This window comes from Myotis davidii, unplaced genomic scaffold (assembly GCF_000327345.1).
Source record: "Myotis davidii unplaced genomic scaffold, ASM32734v1 scaffold26, whole genome shotgun sequence".
NCBI lineage: Eukaryota > Metazoa > Chordata > Mammalia > Chiroptera > Vespertilionidae > Myotis > Myotis davidii.
In genome coordinates this window covers 168,540-178,613 of record NW_006299245.1, presented here as the reverse complement: position 1 = coordinate 178,613, position 10,074 = coordinate 168,540, and the positions used below count along the sequence as shown (strand labels likewise).

At 41.4% G+C, this 10,074-nt stretch overlaps 1 pseudogene; it reads left to right on the top strand.

Annotated features, from left to right (window-relative positions):
- LOC102770910 overlaps positions 1–9,323 on the top strand; it is a 42,263-nt pseudogene extending 32,940 nt beyond the window's left edge.
- Positions 9,324–10,074: the final 751 nt, after the last annotated feature.

The following is a 10,074-nucleotide window of genomic DNA, read 5'->3' as shown; positions in this document are numbered from 1 at the left end:
CAACACTAAAAATTTAATATTTTAAAAAGTGTATAACCCAAATGGTACTTGTTTTGTCATTTTAATAATAATAATAATTAATAATAATAATAATGCTGATGATGATATCACATTTCTAAGAGTCACTTACTACATTGCTATTCAGAATTCTGAAAACATTTCTTTACATCTCACTTATGCTCACTTTTGAATTACTGGAGATTTCTCCTGTGTTGACTGGTAGTAACTTATTGCTGAGAATTATGATAGTTATTCTTTCTTCTACCTTATTAGCTGATCCTTCCCAGGTTTCTTTTCTGATTCCTGCTTATATCCCCAAATTCTTGATTTTGAAGCATTGCAGGACTCAGCAGTTGAGCCTCTTCTTCTTTTTCTCAAGATTATCCTATCCAATCTCATGGCTTTAAATGCTATCTATAAGCTTATGACCTCTAAATTCATGTCCTCATCCTGGGCCTTCCATTTGCTATGCCCCCATATCTTAGAGTTACAATTAACTTCTCTCACCTTTTTATGTCCCACATTAGATCTATCAGCAAAGACTTCTATCTCTGTCTTCAAAATATATCCAGAATCTAATTATTTCCATTACCTCTTCGATTAAGTCTCTCTCACCTGGATTTTTTTTTTATAGTATCTTAACTGGTCTCTGTTTCCACAGTCACTCCATTTCATTTTATTCCTAACAAATGACCCAGTTGTTCTGTGGTAACACGAGGTCATGCCTTTCCTCTGCTCAAAACCCTTCCACAACTTTCCATTTTGTTCCAATTTAAAGCCAACGTTTTAAAAATTATATATATTTATAATTGCGCCTACTATACACACACATGCACACAAACAGAGCATTCCCCATCCCCCTTCTCTGATTCGTTTTTCTTCTGGATCTACTCCTCACTCTCCAACCTTACTTCTCTGACTTCATCTCCTATTAGATGAAGCAACATTGCCCTTTCCTCAGTACCCCACTGATCTTCCTCATAAATGCTTACCTCATAAATCCTTGCTGTTCCATCTACTTGGATCTCTGATTTTGGATTTGCCCATGGCTGACTTCCTCACCATCTTCAGTCTTCATTAAAATGTTACCTTTGCAACCAGACCTTCTTGACTATCTGATTTGTAATGGCAAATTTCCCCCTCACGCATTGCCAGTACGCATCATTTGCTAATACATGCATACAGCAAGTCTTCCAACAAACCCATTCATGTTATTGGTGGGGTGGGGAGGGGACAGCACATATTTTATTTAATACACTTATATGAGGGAGCATGCGTCTAACAGGAAGATTAACCTACTCAAACCTATGTAGGTGATTAGTTATCAACATCTCTTAACAATTAAAGATTATTGCATTCATTTATTCATTGAGCATTTGCTGAGAAATAAATAAGTTCAAGACACTTTGCTAAATACTAGGGTGTTCAGAGAGATCCCCAATTTTGTGGCTTTTGCAAGGAGACATCTATGAAGCACACTAGTATGCCAAATTTCTTATTTGCTCCATCTGTTCCCCACAATTCAGGAGCATGTCTCCTCAGGCCAGATTCTCAGGACTGCTGGCTCTTCCTACTAGACTGTGTTAGTTATTAAGGGTTAAGTTTCAATAATTATAAGTAGCCACTAGTGAACCTAAAGATGTTTAACAACACTTGCATTTTGAAACAATTAACTAGTCTTTATTCTACTAATCAGAACATGAAAGACCTATAATTTGTGGATATATCTTAGCCTTCTGGCTAACCGTTAGTCTTGTAGATCACTAAAATATTATTTTTTGCCACCCAAATTTTGACCCACAGACTGCAACATCAGCATTGTCTGGGGTTTTGTTAGCAATGTAGAACCCAAGGTGGTCCCTGGACCTGCTGAATCATGATGTGCATTTTCACAAAATCCCCAAGTGATTTGCATGCACATAAAAACTTGAGAAACTGCTGCAAATCACTTTGACTTTCTGAGTCCTTCCTTGTAAGTGATATTAAAGTTTTTTCTTCTACATAGTTCTATTACTAGACTCAGAGAAAATAAAAACAGAGGAAAAAGAAAGACAATTTTGAATCTAGAGAAGTCAGGATCAGACTGTGTTAGACACTGTAAATCTAGAGTTCTAATGGAATGGTGGGGAAGAAAGATAAGTGGCAAAATCATTTAAGAGTTTTGCCACCTATTGGCATTATTGAAAATGCCTTCAAACAATTTGAAGTCCTCATACAAGAATAATGCAACCTGTCAGTCAGGAGCCTTCTGAACACTTGTAACTAATTGATGTTCACCCTTCCAGGCATCAAATGCAATTACTGTGCCACTCGGGGTACAATTTAACTTGGAGTTGACATATTGAATGCAGAGAGAATCACAAACAGTAAAAGCATGAATTCCACTTAGAGGGGAAGTGTCTTTTAGTTTGGAACACACAGGACGCTGGCCCACTGACATGAGGCCTGACTCATACTGCTGATCTGTTGCAGAGATGAAATACACAAATCTAAAACCCTATAATACTATGGTTAAGTCTGTGTGATGTGTATGGAAGAAGCTTACAACAGAATTAATCCTAGGACCATACTTAAAAAAAAATAGTGGCCTTATTTGTCAGTATTTAACACTTAGAAAAATAAAGTAATTTTGGGCTGATGTTTGATCAGCTACAAACTTAGAAGTTGGTTCCTCCTACTAGAGTTTATTAGCCAGAGTTGTTGAGGTTTAGTGATTATGAAGATAGTGTGAGAATATTATGTTTGCAAAAGTTTTGTACACAGACAGAAACGGGTTAAACTGACATTATATTATTCATTAGACTTAGATACAACTCCCTTTTATATTTTGAAATTTAGCTTAATTTTTCTGTAAAGTGTCTCATTTGCGTAGAACTTAGAGCCCAAACTGTACAATCATCAAGTAAATGTATGTTATTTACTCTTCAGTTCTCCAGTAATGCATGTACCCACAGTAAAGTTTCCTACAGTCACTCAATAGAATGTCTGTATAGCTTTTTTATGCTGCTTCTAGTTGCCTCAAAACAGAAATAAAATTATTTACATGACACATAAATTGCTTCCACCCACAAATCTCTTTACTTTTGAACCCTTAGGCAAGTGTGATTTAAAGTTCTCACTGCTCTTTTTTTTAAGAAAAATGAGCAAAAACAATATATAGCTAATATTATAGTCATTCCCTCCAAACTACAGAATGAATTTACTAAAGTATAGCCTATTGATGTCATATAGAAACATTCAAAAGTATGTGATTAATTATTATTATGCCTTAAAAGAATATTCTATCAGAATTTCTTTTATAGTTTTATATGTGCACACATGCATTTGTAGATATGCATATGAATATAAATATAACAGAAAAAATTTTCTTCTTGATACATCCAGTTAGCACCACTTGTATTTACTGTGGTAGAAATAGGCTTATGGTTCAATAATCCAACTTCCTTTTCATCTGGGTACATGGCTAGAGTTCATTTCACAGACTGCATAAGAATGAGAAATGTCCATTTTATTGATGTCTATGCTGAAGAGAGTAGAGTCTCTATCAGCTTGGATTCCTGAATGACCATATGACCATTTGGAGCAGAAATCCTCTCTACTGCACATACTACACACCTTTATCCCCCCACAAACCCACCACACACTCATCCCACCCTCACCCCCAACACACAAACTGCCCATTAGAATTCATGTGTGCAAGAAGGAGACTTCATGGTGTTCAACTTCTGAGACTTCAAATTTTCCTTGGTAGTACAGACACTAGGACTTTCTTCTTATATAAAACACACATGCATCTGAGAACAACATGGATAAAGCTCAAGAAATTATTTCTTATTAGTTGTGTTCCCTAATCTTACTCCCTTCCCATCCCATTCATTATATATATATATATGTGTGTGTGTGTGTATATATATATATCTCAGTAATGTGAACAAGGCAAAAAGGACAAAGAGGAATAAGATTAGAGATATTACAGAGAAGGGAAATGTGTGAGTCCAAAGTGGCTTGATCTTACCCAGTAGGTAACTAGGGGAAGTCTATATGTCCTAAAGCTCAATAAAGCTGTTTTTATCACTAGGCTCTTAATTTAGAGGCCATCTTCTGTAGCTAATACTCATGTTGCTTTCACTCCTACCCTCATCTGTCCAGTCTGGGTAGCTATTCATCAAATCCACTTCACCCATCACATAGCAACAGGCCTACCTCCCCCAGACCAGCTTGCACTCTAAGGGCTGCTTTTATACTCTCTGTATCCCATTAATGAAATTTGTCTTGATTATAGTAACATTTCTATGAGAAAAAAATTAAAGTTCAATAGTTTTTAATCCTCTTGGACCTGATTTTCTATTTTCCCTTTGAGACAGTTCGTTTTTCTATGCACGATACTTGTGCCAAAACTTTAATAATTGGTAAGGATTTGTAAAGCAGAGAATGAGTGGAAGTATGTTTTGGGAACATGCAAGATCATGAGAAAAAGGAATAGAGAAAAGAAGCCCAAAGTACATTCATAAGTAGAGTACATATTGTTAGGGGTAGAAGATTTGAGTTTACTTCAAAAAGAAGTTTATGGCAACATTTCCAGGGCTAGGCTGGCTTTTAAGAAAGCACTGGGAGAATTCGGTACATGCTACGGATATGTTTTAGCCTCTTTGACATGGCAAGGTAGATAAAGTTAGACAGGGTAAGAGAGACAGTTAGAAGTAGTTTTTAACAATCCAGAACATGGTGGTAATAGCACAGTGTATAGTAGTAGCAATGGGGTCGGTGAGGAATACATGGGAGTATTTATGATATAGATTGGACAGAATATGATAACAAATTAAGTATAAAAGAGCCAAAGATAGCTAGGTAATCTCTACCCAGCGTAGAGACAATTAGGAAACACTAACAGACTGGATGAAGTTAAGGGAACTGACCATCTTTCTTTGGGTGATATATAGAATGAAAAGGGCAATCAGATGTTCACCAGGTAGTTCAGAGTAACCAGAGCAAAATCATCAATATCTAATCTCACTGAAGTTAAGTGGAAAGAAAGTCTAAAAAAGAAAATGGAGATATTCCACATATGAGTGAGAGCATGTGATACTTGTCTTTCTCTGGCTGCTTATTTCACTTAGCATGATGTTCCCCAGCTCCCTCCATGCTGTCTCAAAGGGTAAGAGATCCTTCTTTTTTACTGCTGCATAGTATTTCAGAGTATAAATGCACCATAGCTTTTTTAGCCACTCATTTACTGATGGGCACTTAACTCCAAGGTGCTTTCGAAGTACCAGGGAGAGGCATTTGGCCAGGCCTGGGACTTCAGAGGATGCTTCCTGACCAAGATCATGTGCCATTAGTAGGTGAGGCCCAGGACAACAGTAAAGGTTTGGATGGTGGGTCGAGTGGGAGAGCTGTGTAAACAGATGCAACAGCATGAGAAAGGGCTCAGAGATAGTGTAACCAGGCAATCAAAGGGTCCGGGCTGCCAGTCACTACTTGTGCCAATTCAGCAGAGAGGGGGTGAATCATATATTAGCATTTATTCCAATACTGCCAGCAGCATGGGAGGGCAGCGGGTCATCCACAAAAATCTGCTCTGCAGCCCCACCCCATAAACCAGCTGCTTATAGCGGATAAATCAAAGATTACACGGGGAAGTAGGGATTACAGATTTGGGAAGTAGGGGATTACAGGCATGGGGAAGTAGGAGGCTGGGATGGGACTCCATTGTTTGGGCAACAAGGCTGTTAATCTTTTCATGATAATAGGCCATTTTTAAATGAGAATGGGCCACATTCCAAGGTTAACTGCTGGTCCAAGATTAACTCCCAATCTTGGGGGCATAAAACTCCCAGCCAGGTAAGATTAGACTTTCTTTAACCAACACAAGGCAATCATGGTTAACAGAGCATGATTAATATTTCCCATAACCATAGCTAGTCCCCAATATTCTATTATTTCTTTTTTTTTCTTTTTTGCCCCAAAGAATAGCAGCAGCCTCTGTCTTTCCTTTGATCTATTGACCTGCCTTTTATCTTCCTATACAGATTTCTTCCTAGGGTGGTGGTGTCTCTGGCTCTCACAATCCTGGGAGAGAAAAGATGATTGAACTCCTTCAATAGCTGATGAAGCCCTCCTAGCTCTACACACCAGCTGCACTCACATTCCTAGGAACCACCAAACACACATGTACCTTTGGAGACCACCCCTCAAAATCCCATCAATACAGGCTCCTAAAAACAGTGTCTTTATACCCGTTACCCAGTCACATACTGTGCACGAAAGGGACCACATGCTAACCTGACAAGCTCAGGGAAGGCCTGCATGGCAGTCTTGCAAACTCAGAGACATAAAGTAAACAGGACAGATACCACAAATTCCTTCATTATCATGTTAATTGTTCCTGCACCCACCTAAGTATGTGTCCATCATTTTACTTTTTATCTAATCCCAGGCGTTTCCCCCGATTTGCTTTCTCCTGTCTCTATAATCTATTACCAATGGATTTCATGTAACCTACCTATGTCCCTTCCTTTGATTGCAATGCATAAATACAGATGTAATCCTCCATTCTCCGGAGCATTATCTCAATTCTTTGAGGCTGTGCTCCCCAGCATATGTCAGCAGTTTGGCTCATATAAACTCACAAAAATTGTTTACAAGGTTTCAATGGTTTTTTTACATTAACAATACCAATAATAATGCAGAGCTATTCTTCAGAGGAGGGGCTGAGAATATTTTATTGTTTAAATGATCAAAGCCAGTGTCTATGGCAGGCGGAATTTATGCCACTCTATAAAATAAATCACCCTAAATGCCTGTTGCTGACAAAGGCAAGTCAAATTCCTCCCAGGGTACTAAGAGAACCCTCCAAAGGTGAGTGTTTCTCTGGTAGGAATCCAGAAAAGTGGAGAGAAGGAATCTAGCTGCTCTTTTTGTAATGTATCCCTCGAATCACACAAGGATGCCTCAAGAAGTCGAATTAAAGAGTCACATTTATTGCAAATCTGGGACTATGAGGGGGCATTTCACTCTCCCAGATCTCATAGTGCCCGCCTCAGCCCCAACATCAGATTTATATAGGCAAAGATCACAAAGGTATTGATTACATCCCAGGGTTTGGAATGAGGAACCTGGTTTGCAAAAAAGCAGTTTACAGAAGCAGACTTAAGCACGTTATCTCGATTATAATTTTGGGTCTCCAGATCACTGAGTTGACAGAAACACATTATCTAGAGCCCTCAAGTCTTGGGACCACTGAGTCAACAGGGACACGTTGTCTGGAGCCCTCTGACCTTGGGATAATTGTGCTGTCCTTCCCAAGTACAGAAGAATGTGCTTTGATAACCAGTATGACCACAACCAATGGGATATTTACATGACAATCAATAGGGTATTCAATCGAATGGGGATAATTTATATAATTCAGAAAATCAAAATAACTTTTCTATTATTTTTAGCAAGCAAATAAGTACAGAAGCCAAACAGCAGGGTTAAAGTTAAACTATAGTTTCTGCCTGAGATGATTGCTACCATACTTCACTCTCCACATGAGAATGGAAGCCTGTCTGAAGGGGCAAGGCCAGGCTCAGTCCATAGGAAAAGTAACTATGTTCATAGTGGGCAGGTCCTGTGAACTGGTTTTGTTGTTGTTGTTGTTTGTTTGTCGGTTTGTTTTTTTGAGGGCATCTATTCACCCGAGGAACTAGCAAGGTTAATCACTGGAAAGTGAAGAACTCAAGTCCATCCTTGCTCACATCACATGCAGGAGCCCATTCCTAATGAGGGGCCTGAGAGATTTGGCAGAGGCTGGGTGAGGCTGAGGATAGAAGAGATTTCCCTTATGGAGTTCCAGTTCAAGTCAATAAAGGTCAAGTCAATAAAATACCACTCAACACTCACTAGGATGGCTATAATATTTTTTAGCAAAAGCAACCATATAGGAGATCTTCGCCTCGCTCCCTGGCACCGACCTGCTCAGCCTGGCCCAGGCCAGCGCCAAATTCCACCGCATCCTGCACACCTACAGCATCTGGAGACAGCGCTGCTGGGAAGAGTATGGTGCTTGTGAAAACTTGCATAACCTGGAGATGATGGGTGTGTCTTGGCGAGAACTCTATGAGAAGTTGCTCCACCCATGCAGACACATTTTGGGATTGTGGCAGCCAGATAACTGGCCCTGTGGAGGACTGCTGTATGTAGCGGTGGACGGCTTATGCATTATTGGTCAGACGTACCTGTCTCTCCTTGACCCCCAGGTGGATAACTCAATGCTGTTTAAGCCCGCGTTTAGAATTCGCCTGACAGAGAGGAAATCCGCCACAGTGGAGTGCACATATGGCCGCCAAGGGCCCCACAGCTGCCACATGCAGATTCGGAAGGACCGGTTCTCGACCAAGTGCAACATGAGGCAACACCACAGGATACCTGGTGGGAGCCGAGAGGATTTACGCGCGTGGCTGCAGGAAGAATGGGGGCAGACGCTGGAGCACATTTTCCAGGAGCGCAGGCTGCGGTCCATGCTGATGAAGCTCATCTACCATCAGAACGACAACTGCCGGAACTACCACCGCATCTACCTCTCATGGAGCCACCCGAAGGACCTCATCAGGCCAGGCCTCTTCAAAGGCACCCACGATGCCTACAGCCTAGTAGAGGTTGTCATGCTCAGCTTCCACGGGAAGCATGCCAGGGTCACGAAGATCACGGGTGACCACCACATCCCTGCTGGGCAGCAGATGATAGAGATCCACCTCAGGCACCACATCTATTTGTCTGATGATATCCTCAGCAACTTCAACAAGTACTCCCGCCTGGTCCAGGAGGTTCATGAGCAGGTGATCCAGGAGCAACAGCAGCAGCAAGAAGACAGCACTGAGGAGGGCAAGGGCCATGGCTGGCTGAGCCCTGTGCAGCCCAGTGTTGGGGAGTCCGGGGCTGCAGCTTTGGAGGAGCAGCCTGTCCAGTTTGTCCTGCCTGCGGGTGTGAGCTCAAGTAACCAGAACTACCCCCGAGCCTGCAGGATGGGTTTCTATGGTGTGGGCATTGTTGCCCTCTCTGGCTCCGCCTACCCCCAGCTCATCCCTGGAACCTTCATCCTGTTCGATGAAGACCACTTCGGGTTCATCTGGCTGGAACCGCATTGCTTAAGCCTGTACAGCAGAGTCCAGGTCACCTTCCAGAATGTGGAAGCAACATCTCCACAGGCTTTCCAGGAGATGCTCAAGAACATTCAGTCCCCACCCCATGACGGCCCCTTTCTTGCCCAGGAGCAACAGCGGGGAGAAGAGGCTTCAGAGAAAGAGCAGCTTGCATGCACTTTTGGAGATTTGACCTTCTGACCAGATTACCCACTTTCTTGTGCATTTGTTTGTTTGTTTTTAATCCTCACCCAAGGAGATTTTCCCATTGATTTTTGGAGAGTGGAAGAGAGAGGCAGAGAAATATCAATGTGAGAGAAACACATGGCTTGGTTGCCTCCTGCATGTGCCCTGACCAGGGTCAGGGCTGGGCAGGCCTGCAACTGAGGTAGAATCCAACCCTAGACCTCTCAATCCGCAGGCCCAGGTTTTATCCAAACCAGCTAGGGCTGTGTATATCTTTTTAAAAAGAACGAAAAAAATAAAGAAAAGATCCTAAACTTAGATAGTGGTAATTGTTAGATTATTACAACTCTGAAAATAATAAAAACACTGAATTGTTTATTTTAAAAGAGTGGATTTTATAGTATGTTAATTATATCTCAATAAAGCTGTTATTAAAAATAAAAGAAAGAAAAAGGATGCACAGCGTTCTTTCAAATGATGTCAAGGGAACAAGTATGATCTATACTAATAATCACATCATCACAAGATGGCTGCCACAAAATGGCCATCTCAATATAGCTGTGCGTACAGCAGAATCAGGCCCCGTTGCCGCTCCACGCGGTGAGTTGTGGGGGTCCCGTGGCTCCAGGTAGCACGAAGATGGCCAGTCCCAGTGGAGGAGGCAGGTCGCAGCAAGGGAGGGCAGTTGGGGTGATCAGGCCAGCAGGGGAGGACAGTTTGGGAAATCATGCTGGAGTGGAGGGGGGGGGGCATCTGTGGCAATCAG